Raw genomic sequence first — 15,572 nt, 5'->3', positions numbered from 1 at the left:
GATATCTGGGATGAATATTAGTCCTGAGAAGGACTGTTTGTTTGATTTGGCAGGCTTTAGAGACCCTACACTAACTATTTCGCAGTTTAAATCTCTCCCTAGCTCTGCAGCACTGACCCTACACTGTCTGATTCAGAGCGACTGTGTCCAAGATGTCGGCGCCCGGTTTTAAATACTCGAGGTGATGCTGTGCGGCCAGCTTATCACTGTAATGCCCACAAACAACATGGCTGCGGCATTACAGTGACTGGCTGGCAATCCCTGCATGTTGATTGGCTCTGTAAAGAGCGCCAAACATGCAGGGCGGAGACCCGAGCTCCCGCCCGAGTAACCCGGAAATGCTCGGTGCTCGCCGAACATCCCGAGTAGCGAGATGCTCGGGCGAGTACCGAGCAGTGTCGAGCATGCTCGCTCAACACTAGTGAAGATGCAACATGAGTAGCATGAGGGACCCGTCTGAAAACCCTCAACGTAGGCCCTGGGCGTGGCTACAGGGCATAAGTGATCCAGGTGTTGGACCACGTCTTCGGCCACGCCAAACGGGTTTTTGTTCAGTGGTCTCTTAATATAAAACCAATAGAGGGCACTTTAATAAGTGCAACTATTTACAATGGACAATTTTTGTCTGCTCACAGTCCTCAGCCTGCAAGTCTTTATACTCTTTCCGGTACACTGGACAATACACACACAAATTTTAATTCGCGCACAACTTTTTCTTCTGTACCCTTACGGGTAACTATTTACACTGTTCAGTTCCACCTACTTTTGCTCAGGCTTTAGCAGCACAGTTCCTGCATCACTGGCAGAGCTTCCTGTTCCACCCACAGGAAGTGAGAAGGGAAGTGAAACAGGAATAATTCCTACCAGCCCTGCTTCTCCTGACACCCGCACAGCCGGAGCCCCTGCCCCAGGTAAACCCCCAGACGCAGGAGACTCCGACAGGCACCTTCATTGCTGCTTTCCGCTGCGGCTGTGACACCACTACTCTCAGCTGGCCGCGCCGTTGGCACTAAGCTCCGCCCCTTTTTGAGAGGAGCCATGCCCACGGGCTGCAGGGCTTGCCTGTGAGGCCACGCCCCGCACCCAAAGGTACAGAGAGGTCCTCTGAGGCCACGCCCACTGGTACAGCAGACACCAGGGAGGCCACGCCCCCTGAAGCCGGCCATGCCGGAGCCCCCTTCACGGGGGCCCCTGGACTCATGGCACCAGCTCCCAGGGGCTCAGCACCCCCCAGCGTCACACCTTTGACTGCAAAGAGCCTGGCTTCGGTGGCCGACCCCAGGTTAGGCCACTCCCCCTTGGCATCCACCGGCGGCGGAGCCCCCCCCGCGCAGACCCATTACTGACCTTGCCGCGGACCCCGCCAGGAGAGCAGACCCCACCTTTTTATGAGCCTGCTCTGCCGGAGCCACAGGCCCCGCGCCCTTGAGCTTAGCAGGTACCTGGGCCCCCAAAAGCGATCCAGTTTTAGCGGATCCATGTGTGAGGAACTCAGACACCCCAGCACACGCCGCCGAAGATGCGGTCCCGGCTGTCGGTGCGTCGCCAGCAGCGCTAGGGGCAGCGGCAGATGCACCCGCCACCCTCCGCACCCCAGCAGGCGCACCGGGTGCCAGACCAAACCCCCCTTTCACAGGGGGTCCAGCCTGAGCACCACCACTAATGTTAACCACTGACGGGCCGCCATCCGCGCCATGCTCCATGTCAGACACATCCGCCCCACTGCCTCCATTATTACCAACAGAGGCAGCGCTCTGCGTGCCATGGCCTATATTCTCCCCGCTCCCTTGCTGCAGACCCACAACAGGGCCCGTGCCGGCGTGGGTAGCGGGTGCCACACAACGGGACAGGGGGGCCCCAGGGAGGGGGACATACACAAACTTATATGCTACCGGAGCTTTTTTCTGCCTTTTCTTCGCCTTCCTCTTCTTCCCCCTCCCGGGTGCCTCATCCTTGCAGATCTCATCCCCGAATGTTAGCTGACCAAAATGAAACGGGGACTCGAACAGCTGGATCTGCTTCATGATGAGGCAGCCCCCCTCACTACTACTCCCCTCCTCCTCATCCTCCCCCTCGCTCCCGCTGCCCTCTGAAGGGAAGGAATCAAAAGGGAGAGCCATCTGCTGGGGGGCTATCCCGCTATGCAATGCCTGGAGATCACTTACCAGGCCACCAGACAGTGGGTAGGGAGCGACCTCCTCAGCGCATGCCTCCTCTTCCTCCATGTCCTGCACCACCTGGCTGGGGCTCTGAGACCCCTCCAGAGCCCCACCGGTCATGGCTCTGAACCGGTCCTCATTCTTGAGCTTCTCCTTAAAGTGTCCGCTGCCTGCCAAGATGGTACATCTCCGATCCTCCAACTCATGGATGGCCCGCTTGATCTTCCAGACTGTGGCAGACAGCTCAGGCTTCTTGCTGCTGGAGGCCCTCTCGGACCTCCCCTGAGCTGCTCTCAACTCCACCCAGAGGGATCTTAGCTTTTTTGAGGCTTCCTCATACTCACAGAGGTGCTCGTGGACATGGGTGATATAGCTGATGGTAGCCTCCTTTGCCACCTTGGTGCCCCAATCAGGGGGCACCTCCGCAGCACCTCTGCCCGCACTCGACCCACCTCTGGGGGAAGGAGCCACCGGGGTCATGGCCTCAGGGGTCCTCCTCAGCCGGGTCCTCATGCTAGACCCCTCACCAGGTGCTTGGCCAGATCTTGCTGTCATAGCCGAAGTGGTGTTCCTCCCACCCCCCCAGCATGGACTGGGAGGTGGGAGTCGGGGGCCCAGCCCCAGAGGCCAGTCCCCAAGCAAGCCTGCTTTCCTGGGAAGGGGGCAGACAAAAGTCCCAGATGGAAAAACAAAATCTCCCTTCCCAGGAGCTCTCTCCACACCTCAAACACAGCAGCACACGGCAGGCTCTGCCTCTTCCTCTTTCTGCTACTGCGGCTGCTGGCACCAGACTTGCCCTCCAATAGATTCTTGTAAAAGAATTTAAAGTGTACTCATTCAAATTACAGAGCCAATTTAAATTACAGAGCTTAGACCTGCCTCCACCGCGGGGGGTCTCGACCCACCAACGGACAGGCACCAGTATTGGGAGAGCGGAACTGGCCGTCATGGTCCACAGCGGCTCTGGCACAAACCTGGCGACACGGAGGTCGCACGGGAAGGAACGGCTTGGCTGTGTCGGCTTCGCACTCCAGCGTAGTCCCTCTGCCCGCTCGCGCCCGTAACCTCAAAGGGATGTGCAAGCGGCTTTTCTTCCCAGGGCTGTTCCCCGCCCAGCAGGAACGTGGGGGAGCTCAGGTCGGCCTTCCACCGTACTCCCTTACCTACCTCGCCCTCTTTCCTTCTTCCGTTCTCCATCTAACCCCTCGGCTCTGTGGTGTCCGCTCTCCCTCCAGCTCTCTCCTTCTCACAGGTGGACTACCGCGTGTATTCACACTGTGGCGAATCTTTTGGGCCCAGGCATAAGAAGTCGTCAAGGTAATCGATAATATGTGCCCCCTTAGAAACATCCATGACGATCCATTCGAGGAAGCAACTAAACCCCTCAAATAGTGAGCAGGATATCGAGCACCCCATGGGCAAACAGCGATCTATATAGTATGCTACTTCCCAGAAGCAGCCCAATAGGTGGACACTATTCGGAGGCACAGGTAGTAAGTAACCGGAACGCCCCCTCAATGTCTGTTTTGGCCATTAGGGTGCCCCTTCCCAACTTCTTGACCCGCCTGATTGCCTTGTCAAAGGAGGTACAGTATATACTACTATACTTGGTTCCGCGTCGATGTTGTCGTTTACTGACCTGCCCCTTGGATTGACAAATGGTGGATTAGCCCGAATGTAATGGGTTCCGTTTTTGGCACGACTCCCAACGGGGATACCACTACGTCTTGTAAGGAAAGTGTTCTGAATGGAACCGCCATTCTACTTAAAGATATTTATTTTTTAATTTTCTTGTCACGACTAGTGTTGAGCCACCCCCGTAGTGTTCGAGTTCGGTTCGGTTCGTCGAACACCCGTGTGTTCGCCGAACTGTTCGTCGAACTGTTCGTCGAACACCTTCGAACACCGTTAAAACCAATGGCAGGCAAACAAAAACACATAGAAACACATAGAAAACACCTTCAAAGGTGTCCAAAAGCTGACAAACTGCTCAGAAGACACAACTAACACATGGAAAAGTGACAAGTACATATAGTCATGCGAAAATAAAAGAGGTGGAGGAGTAAAAGGAGGGGGAGACACAGATATAGGCATGTCATGCCCTTCTAAAATCCAAAAAGTGAGAAGCCGACACGGCCAGTCCGCTCCTGCCCGTGCCACCTCCGTGTCGCCGGGTTTGTGCCAGAGCCGCGGTGAACCCTGATGGCCAGCCCCCCTCTCCCAATACTGGTGCCTGTCCGCTGGTGGGTCGAGCGAGCCCCCCTGTGGTGGAGGCAGCTCTAGGCTTTTTAATTTAAATTGTCTCTCTAATTTGAATGAATACACTTTAAATCCATTTACAAGGATCTATTGGAGGGCAAGTCTCATGCCAGCAGCCGCGTAATTCCAGCTCCAGTAGCGTCCACTAAAGCTGCTGCAGTTAAAAAGCTTTTATAAGGATCGAGCTCAGCTGTCCACCGCAAGGCATCCTACTGCCAGTCCCAGCCCCTATGCCTTGGGGTGCCTCCTGATGCTCTTCACTGAGTATCCCATGGTCCCGAAGCATTTCCTTTGTAAAAATTAAGTGTCTAAACTACAGGTGGTGTAGCTTGCTTAACAGCCGGGATAATCCGCTGACTAGCAGACACTGCTACTAGGCACAAAGTATTTCCTGGGCTAGATGCAGTTAAAAATTTGTAATTAGATACTCTCGTTGGATGCTGAGAAAGCATTCCATAGAGTCTCCTGGCACGCCATATATGATTCTCTTAAAAAGCTTGGGGTAGGGGTCTAGGGGACCCGTTTATAGCCAAAATCACGGCCCTGTATCGCAATACGTCACCTAGGCTGAAGATAAATGGAACTGTAGCACCCTGAGGGCTCGGTTGCTACAGACGTATTGCACCTCACCCAGAGGTGTGATATCTCACTCTCAGGTAAGGATGGAGTGTGGATCAGGACCCGACACCTGCATGCATTACACCACATTGCCGTGGGGCAGGGCGACCAATATGCCCCTGAGATGGGCACGACAGTCCCTGTCCCTGGCTGGAGTGGGGGGAGGGAACACTGAGGAAGGGGAACCCTGTAGTGCAGGAGCAGGGAGGAAGCAGTTCCTGGGTGCATTGAGAAGGGAGTATAAAAGGTGGGCACCATCTTAGTTCAGTGCAGAGAAGTCTGAGCAGAAGTGGCAGGGAGCAGGGGCTCTGCATGAGCTCTGCTCCGGAGGCAGGCCTAGTAACAGAGGCCCAGGCCTGGAAGAGGGAGAAGGAAGGAAGAGGAGCGGAGAAGGCTCCAGGAACGAGGAATGAAGGGATCCCAGGGGTGCGGACGGGCGAGTCGCCACCGCACGCCCGAATCCACCTGCGTGGAGGGGTCAGGCCAAAGGGGGAGACCGGTCCCCGAACTAGTGGAGGCAGGAAACGACCCTCAGCTAGAAACCGGAGGCTCTGACATTTTATGTGGCGCAGCCCCTCGCTACACCCGCTAGGAAGGCACCACATAGGGTCAGGAAACTGGCGCCAAGTTTACCAAGAGGAGGCCCGAGGCAGCCGGACAGAAGTGTTGGTAAGAAAGGCCAGACAAAGGACACACAAAGGGGGTCCTGTGAAGTGCTCCAAAGTTATCTGGGAGTTGTCTGAGCCCCTCACCTGGTGAGCACAGTACGACGTGGGCAGCCGTTACCTGCAGACGTGGTCTGGATAATAAGAACTGTGAGTAAAGGCCCTGGACTGCATCACTGACTCCGTGTCGTTACTGCTGCTCCCCTGCACCATCACCCCCATCCTCCGCATACACTGCCCTGAGGCTATACTCCTCCCGTGGGGAGTTATGCTACGCTCTGCTGCACCCACAACACCAGCCTCAGCTGTCTGCCCTGTAGCGGCGGTTCACTCTGACCGCAATCCACGGGTGGCGTAGTCGGACATTTAAACATCAAAACCACATAAATAGTTCCGCCACTGGTTTGACCGCCCTGAGCCACGGAACCGGGTCGCCGCCACGAAGACTACAACCACCAGCATCCACCAAAAAGGGTCCGGCTCCGGGTGTCCCAAGGCCCAGGGGGTGCGTCAGAACATTTTCATCACCTTTCATAATCACCAATGGGACAAGGCAGGGATGTCCTCTGTCCCCTCTCTTATACATCCTAGTGACGGAGCACCTGCTCTCATCAATTCGCCATAACCCCAATATTAGGTGGATTGAGGTGGGAGGCACCGAAAACAAGTGCTCTCTATTTGCTGATGATGTCCTAGTATATATCACTCAATCACATATATCCATCCCTGCTGTTATGGCTGAAATAGATCACTTTGTACATGGTAACATTTTAAAATCAATGCAGCGAAGTCTGAGGCCCTCGATGTCTCCCTCCCCAAATCCATATAGGAGTCCATCCAGTCCAACTTTCCCTTTGCCTGGCCCTCACAGGGTATCAAATACTTAGGAATTCCTATTCATAGAGACCTCTCCCATCTATGTTATCTTAATTTTGGGCCCTTTATTGAACAATTCCATACAGACCACGGTTGGCAAGTTAGAACTGTAAGATTCACTACGTGAACCGCTGGTGTTTTGTGGAAAAGCACATGTACACCGCGTTCCAAATTATTATGCAAAAAGTGTTTAGGAGTGATAAGGGAAGAATTTGTTTGTTTGTCAGTTAAACTCATTGATGGTGATGTGTGTCAGGGCTCTTTATATCACTGTAAGCAATTGCAGACACCTGTGCTAATTAGTTTGGCAGGTGTGTCCAATGAAAGGCAAGACTACTTAAGAAGGCTCTCTCACATTATTAAGCAGCCTACATTTTCTGCCAAAATGGGAAAGAAAAAGGATGTGTCGGCTGCTGAGAAGCAACAAATTGTGGAGTGTTTAGGTCAAGGCATGACTACAATTAACATTGTGCGATGATCAGGATGAAGTGTCTTGGCAATCAAGAAGTATGTAGCTGATTCACAGTACACACGTGTGCTTGCTGATAAGGGCAAATTGAGGACTCTTTCCTACAGGCAATTACGTCAGGTTGAAAGAGCAGCGGCAAAAAAGCCTTGTCATAGCAGCAGACAAGTTTTTGAAGCTGCTTGTGCCTCCAACGTCCCCCGAACAACAAGATGCAGGGTCCTTCAGAGGTTTGCAGCTGTGCATACGCCATCCTGTCGACCTCCTCTATCCACTTCACACAAGCAGAAACGGCTCCAGTGGGCCAAACATTACATGAAGACTGATTTCAAAACTGTTTTGTTCACGGATGAGTGCCATGCAGCGCTCGATGGTCCAGATGGATGGAGTGGAGGATGGCTGGTTGATGGACACCCCACGCAAACACGGCTACAGCGCCAACAAGGAGGAGGTGGAGTAATGTTTTGGGCTGGAATCATGGGGAGAGAGATTGTCGGCCCCTTTAGGATCCCTGAAGGCGCTAAAGATGAACTCCATAATGTATGTGGATTTTCTCAAACAGCACTTCCTGCCATGGTTCAAGAAGAAGAACCGTGTATTTCACAGCAAGATCATTTTTCTGCATGATAATGCACCATCTCATGCTGCACATAAAACATCTGCATCTCTGGCTGATATGGGCATAAAAGGGGACAAACTTATGGTGTGACCCCCATGCTCCCCTGACCTCTACCCCATTCAGAACCTTTGGAGCATCATTAAAAGGAGTGTCTATGATGGCGGGAGGCAGTTCACATCTAAGCAACAGCTCTGGTAGGGTATTCTGTCCTCATGCAAAACAATTGAAGCAGAAACCATCCAAAACCTGACATATTCAATGGACAAGAGAGTTCAGAAGCTCCTTTCGAACAAGGGGTCCTATGTGAAAATGTAACATCACCTAGAATAAAGTTTTGAGTTGAAAACTGTTTGATTTCAGGTTCTAACAACCTGCTAATGCTTATAATTTCAAAAATTACCATTTTTTTGGTCTTTATTAAAATGAAAAGGTTGATCGAAAAGTTTGGGGGATCTAAGAGTGTGGCAACCCAGTAGTCATGATTACTTCGAATTCTGACAATATGAGGGTCATGCTGCAGGTAGTTCAGCAAGAAGGCACTTATGTGTCTTGCACATCTCGGAGCCCCAAAATTATTTTACGGGCTAGATGCAGCTAAAAATTATTTTTAATTTTAAATCTGGTGGAGCTTATTATAGATGGCCTAATAGGATCAGTGCTGCACACTGCTACAAAGCCCAAATTATTTTCCAGTCAAGATACAGATAAACATGATTAGTAATTTGAAAGCTTAAAACGTTTGGTAGGGTGATTTTAACCAATCATCAAGCTTTTACTCTCCCCAGGATGACACAGGGGTAGAAAAGTTGTTTCGGATCCATGATTTGTTCATCTTTATGAACGTGAGTCTGTCTACATTATCAGTGGAGAGCCGCGTGCGCTTATCTGTCAGCACACCACCAGCAGCGCTGAACACACGTTCAGACAGAACGCTGGCTGCGGGGCATGACAAGATCTCCAAGGCGTAAGTGGCTAGCTCCGGCCATTTATCCAGATTGGAAGCCCAAAAAGAGCAAAGGTCCAGTGACACAGTCGTGGCTTCAATGTTTACTTGGAGATACTCCTGTACCATCGTCTCTAGGCGTTGACTATGTGTCAGACTTCTTGTCTCCTGTGGCCTTGCAAAGGATGGGCTAAAAAAGTGGTGAAATGATTCCGCAAAATTGATGTTACCACCAGATACTGTGGTTCTCTTACGGTTTGAGTGCTGAACACTTGACGGTCCCACGGTTGGCAAGTTGGAACTGTGAGATTCACTACGTGCACCACTGGTGTTTTGTGGAAAAGCACATGTAAGATTCTGCAACAGTCTCTGCTGATACTCCTGCATGCGTGCATCCCTTTCTATGGCAGGAATAATTTCTGCAAATTTACTTTTGTACCGGGGATCTAACAGTGTGGCAACCCAGTAGTCAGGATTATTTCTAATTCTCACAATTCGAGGGTCATGTTGCAGGTAGTGCAGCAAGAAGGCACTCATGTGTGTTGCGCATCCAGGAGCACCAAGTCCCTGTTGTGTTGGTGGCGAGGTAACAATCATGCTTCCTTCCTCTGTCCTCTCCCCCCAACCTCGCACAACAGAAATGTGATCAAGGTCTCCCTCATCTGATGAGTCTTCCATCAGTTCGTCCTCCACTTCTTCCTGGGCTCCTGCACCTTCCTCACTAGTTTGGCTGCTACCATGCGCCCTGGTAAAACCATCTCCCCCACCCTCACATGCCTGCCGCCTTGGTGCTGCCGACCTTCTTTTCCTTGCAGATGTTAGCCCTTCCGCATACAACTCCTCCTCCTCTACTTCCTCCACCTCCTCTTGTGCCACCACCTGACTCCGAATTCTGTTTAACATGTGCTCCAGCATGTAAATCACTGGAATAGTCATGCTGATAATGGCATCGTCAGCACTAAACATCTTCGTCGCCATTTCAAAACTGTGCAGAAGGGTGCATAGGTCCCTGATCTGAGACCACTCCTCCAGCGTGATTTGCCCCACCTCTGAATCTCGTTGGCCCAGGCTATACGTCAGAACGTATTGCACCAGGGCTTGTCGGTGCTGCCACAGTCGCTGCAACATGTGCAGAGTTGAATTCCACATCGCATTTTAGCCGGTGAAGTGGCATGCCCAACGACTTCTGTAGAGATGTAAGTCGCTGAGCTGCAGGGATGCGAACGGCGGAAGTGAGCACACAGCGACCGTGCCCTCTGCAGAAGGCCATCTAGTCTGGGATAGTGGGCTAAAAATTGCTGGACAACCAGGTTCAACACGTGAGCCATACAAGGCACATGTGTGACATTGCCCCGGCGAAGGGCCGCACCCAGGTTTGCAGCATTGTCGCACACGGCCTTCCCTGGTTTCAGGTCCAGTGGAGACAACCATTCATGAAATTGGTTCTCCAGAGCTAACTGCTTGTGGCATGACCAGACAGGCTTTGGGTGCAGGTGGAAGACCGAGAGGAGGTTGAGGAGGCAGAAGCAGTGGAGGAACTTTGACATAAAGAGGATTGACGCACAACTCGTGGGGACGGCAAGATTTGGACAGCAGCCCCTTGTCCTGCTGTCACCATAGTTACCCAGTGCCCAGTCAGCGACATGTAACGACATGTAACGCCCCTGTCCATGCCTACTCGTCCAAGTGTCTGTGGTGAAATGCACCCTGTCACACACAGAGTTTCTCAAAGAAGCGGTGATGTTGTGTGCGACATGCTGGTGGAGCGCAGGCACACCTTTCTTTGAGAAGTAGTGCCGACTGGGCATCTGGTACTGGGGCACTGCGATGGACATAAGGTCTCGAAAATCCTCTGTGTCCACCAGGCGGAAAGGCAGCATTTCTGTAGCCAAGAGCTTGCAGATGGTGAAATTCAACCTCTTAGCTTTCTCATGGCTAGGAGGAAATGGTCTTTTACTTGTCCACATCTGAGGGACCGAGGGCTGGCTATTGTGCTTAGACGGGGTTGATAAGGGTGTCCCCGGCAAACTGCCGGTCTGTGAGGAAGATGCAGGTGGACATGTTAGGTTGCCTTGATCCAAAGGTGGTGCTATCGATGTCGGACAGCGCTCAACACCAGCTGGTGTTACCACCTCCAAAGAAAATGATGACCTGCCAATCACGCTGGCTGTTGCGGGTAAAGAGGTGGCAGGTCTGCGCCCCAAAACAGGTGTAACTGCTGTCCCCCCAGTCACAGAGGATGAAGAGGCCGCGGATGCACAAGATATGGCAGACGGTGGTTGGCCCGGCCGGCTAGGCCGCATTGTAGCACACTGAGCTTCCCACTGCAACTTATGCTTCATGTCCATGGGCCGGTTCATGCATGAAGTACTCAAACTATGTATTTTTTGGCCTCTACTTAGCTTTTGCTGACAAATGTTACAGATAACACGAGTTGGGTCATCTTTATCGATCTGAAAAAATGCCCAGGCTATGCAAGGCTTAGCACCCATGCGACCTGAAGAGCCACCACGACTTGTGGTGAGAGGCAGAGTTGTGTTTGAGGATGCAGTTGTTGACGTGCTTCCAGTACTACGTCTCTGTCCAGGAAGGCGCAACCTGACCTCATCGTCACTAGCATCTTCCTCCACCTCCTCTGCTGACCTCATCTCTTGGCTGACTGTGGGTTGACAGTAAGTGGGATCTCCGACCTCATCATCATCACCCTGTGCGTTATCACACCCGTCGTCCTCAGAGCCAACCTGTTCCTGCCCTGACAAAAAACTAAAGTTGTCGCTCCAATCAGGTATTTGAGTCTTATCATCGTCTTCCTCATTGTCTCCACCAACAGGAGTTACAGTTTGGGAATGAGGGTCTACATTATGGTCAGAACCTTCTGCGTCTGGTCCTGGATCCGACTCATAAAGATTCTGGGCATCAGTGCAGATCATTTCCTCGTCTGGATTCACAGAAGCGCTGGAGTCGACCTCTGATTCCCAGGCTATAGTATGAGTAAACAGCTCTGCAGACTCAACCATCTGTTCTACCTCATACTCAGACGGGCAGCTGGAGATTTGGGAGCTGTGAGGAAGCAAGTGCGATTTGGGTGACACCTTTGAGGACTGGAGTATTTGTGATGTTGAAGTTGATGTGGAGGAGAGCCCACTTAAAGGAGCACTTGATATCCGTTGAAGCACCTGCTGTTTTTGTGACTCATCTGGAATTTGTAGCGATTGGCGTGGCCGTAAGAAAGGGATCTTATCACATTGTCCGCTAAAAGAAGTAGACATTTTAGTTTGGCTGGAAGATGGTCTTTCTTCTGCAGATGTTACTGTTGCTTTAACACCTACCCCACGGACACAACCTTTTTTCCCCTTCCCAACATGCCTATTCCCCTTTCCACCAGCAGCAGGCCTTTTTCCACTCATTTTGGTGGTTAACTAATTCACAACTCTGGAGTTGTTTGCACAAAAAAACAATGGATGGTAACCGAGCAGAGCTGAGTGGCCAAACTGTGGTATTAGGCCAAAACTATTGGCTGGATTAGATGCAGAAAAAAATTATTTTGAATTTGCAACCTGATGGAGGTCAGTATAGATGGACTAATACAACAAGTCCCACACACAGCTAGAAGCCCAATATTTTTTCAGAGGTAGATGCAGAAAAAAATATATTCAGTTTGCAACCTGATGGAGGTCAGTATAGATGGACTAATACAACAAGTCCCACACACAGCTAGAAGCCCAAATATTTTTTCAGAGGTACTGTAGATGCAGATAAAAATTATTTTTAATTTGCAACCTGATGGAGGTCAGTATAGATGGACTAATAGAGAAAGTCCGACACACTACTAGAAGCCCAAATATTTTTTCAGAGCTAGATGCAGAAAAAAATTAGATTCAGTTTGCAACCTGATGGAGGTCAGTATAGATGGACTAATAGAGAAAGTCCCACACACTGCTACAAGGCCAAATATTTTTTCAGAGCTAGATGCATATAAAAAATTATTTTGAATTTGCAACCTGATGGAGGTCAGTATAGATGGACTAATACAACAAGTCCCACACATAGCTAGAAGCCCAATATTTTTTCAGAGGTAGATGCAGAAAAAAATATATTCAGTTTGCAACCTGATGGAGGTCAGTATAGATGGACTAATACAACAAGTCCCACACACAGCTAGAAGCCCAAATATTTTTTCAGAGGTACTGTAGATGCAGATAAAAATTATTTTTAATTTGCAACCTGATGGAGGTCAGTATAGATGGACTAATAGAGAAAGTCCGACACACTGCTAGAAGGCCAAATATTTTTTCAGGGCTAGATGCAGAAAAAAATTATATTCAGTTTGCAACCTGATGGAGGTCTGTATAGATGGATTAATAGAACAAGACCGACACACAGCTAGAAGCCCAATATTTTTTCAGAGGTAGATGCAGAAAAAAATATATTCAGTTTGCAACCTGATGGAGGTCAGTATAGATGGACTAATACAACAAGTCCCACACACAGCTAGAAGCCCAATATTTTTTCAGAGGTAGATGCAGAAAAAAATATATTCAGTTTGCAACCTGATGGAGGTCAGTATAGATGGACTAATACAACAAGTCCCACACACAGCTAGAAGCCCAAATATTTTTTCAGAGGTACTGTAGATGCAGATAAAAATTATTTTTAATTTGCAACCTGATGGAGGTCAGTATAGATGGACTAATAGAGAAAGTCCGACACACTACTAGAAGCCCAAATATTTTTTCAGAGGTACTGTAGATGCAGATAAAAATTATTTTTAATTTGCAACCTGATGGAGGTCAGTATAGATGGACTAATAGAGAAAGTCCGACACACTACTAGAAGGCCAAATATTTTTTCAGAGCTAGATGCAGAAAGAAATTATATTCAGTTTGCAACCTGATGGAGGTCAGTATAGATGGATTAATAGAACAAGACCCACACACAGCTAGAAGCCCAATATTTTTTCAGAGCTAGATGCAGAAAAAAATTATATTCAGTTTGCAACCTGATGGAGGTCAGTATAGATGGATTAATAGAACAAGACCCACACACAGCTAGAAGCCCAATATTTTTTCAGAGGTAGATGCAGAAAAAAAAATATTCAGTTTGCAACCTGATGGAGGTCAGTATAGATGGACTAATACAACAAGTCCCACACACAGCTAGAAGCCCAAATATTTTTTCAGAGGTACTGTAGATGCAGATAAAAATTATTTTTAATTTGCAACCTGATGGAGGTCAGTATAGATGGACTAATAGAGAAAGTCCGACACACTGCTAGAAGGCCAAATATTTTTTCAGAGCTAGATGCAGAAAAAAATTATATTCAGTTTGCAACCTGATGGAGGTCTGTATAGATGGATTAATAGAACAAGACCCACACACAGCTAGAAGCCCAATATTTTTTCAGAGGTAGATGCAGAAAAAAATATATTCAGTTTGCAACCTGATGGAGGTCAGTATAGATGGACTAATACAACAAGTCCCACACACAGCTAGAAGCCCAAATATTTTTTCAGAGGTACTGTAGATGCAGATAAAAATTATTTTGAATTTGCAACCTGATGGAGGTCAGTATAGATGGACTAATAGAGAAAGTCCGACACACTACTAGAAGGCCAAATATTTTTTCAGAGGTAGATGCAGAAAAAAATATATTCAGTTTGCAACCTGATGGAGGTCAGTATAGATGGACTAATACAACAAGTCCCACACACAGCTAGAAGCCCAAATATTTTTTCAGAGGTACTGTAGATGCAGATAAAAGTTATTTTTAATTTGCAACCTAATGGAGGTCAGTATAGATGGACTAATAGAGAAAGTCCGACACACTACTAGAAGGCCAAATATTTTTTCAGAGGTAGATGCAGAAAAAAATATATTCAGTTTGCAACCTGATGGAGGTCAGTATAGGTGGACTAATACAACAAGTCCCACACACAGCTAGAAGCCCAAATATTTTTTCAGAGGTACTGTAGATGCAGATAAAAATTAGTTTTAATTTGCAACCTGATGGAGGTCAGTATAGATGGACTAATAGAGAAAGTCCGACACACTACTAGAAGGCCAAATATTTTTTCAGAGCTAGATGCAGAAAAAAATTAGATTCAGTTTGCAACCTGATGGAGGTCAGTATAGATGGACTAATAGAGAAAGTCCCACACACTGCTAGAAGGCCAAATATTTTTTCAGAGCTAGATGCATATAAAAAATTATTTTGAATTTGCAACCTGATGGAGGTCAGTATAGATGGACTAATACAACAAGTCCCACACATAGCTAGAAGCCCAATATTTTTTCAGAGGTAGATGCAGAAAAAAATATATTCAGTTTGCAACCTGATGGAGGTCAGTATAGATGGACTAATACAACAAGTCCCACACACAGCTAGAAGCCCAAATATTTTTTCAGAGGTACTGTAGATGCAGATAAAAATTATTTTTAATTTGCAACCTGATGGAGGTCAGTATAGATGGACTAATAGAGAAAGTCCGACACACTATTAGAAGCCCAAATATTTTTTCAGAGGTACTGTAGATGCAGATAAAAATTATTTTTAATTTGCAACCTGATGGAGGTCAGTATAGATGGACTAATAGAGAAAGTCCGACACACTACTAGAAGGCCAAATATTTTTTCAGAGCTAGATGCAGAAAAAAATTATATTCAGTTTGCAACCTGATGGAGGTCAGTATAGATGGATTAATAGAACAAGACCCACACACAGCCAGAAGCCCAATATTTTTTCAGAGGTAGATGCAGAAAAAAATATATTCAGTTTGCAACCTGATGGAGGTCAGTATAGATGGATTAATAGAACAAGACCCACACACAGCCAGAAGCCCAATATTTTTTCAGAGGTAGATGCAGAAAAAAATATATTCAGTTTGCAACCTGATGGAGGTCAGTATAGATGGACTAATACAACAAGTCCCACACACAGCTAGAAGCCCAAATATTTTTTCAGAGGTAC

This window comes from Phyllobates terribilis, unplaced genomic scaffold, assembly GCF_046119375.1.
Source record: "Phyllobates terribilis strain yellow unplaced genomic scaffold, ASM4611937v1 Scaffold_253__1_contigs__length_2831437, whole genome shotgun sequence".
Lineage (NCBI taxonomy): Eukaryota > Metazoa > Chordata > Amphibia > Anura > Dendrobatidae > Phyllobates > Phyllobates terribilis.
Note: the sequence above shows the minus strand (reverse complement) of the source record.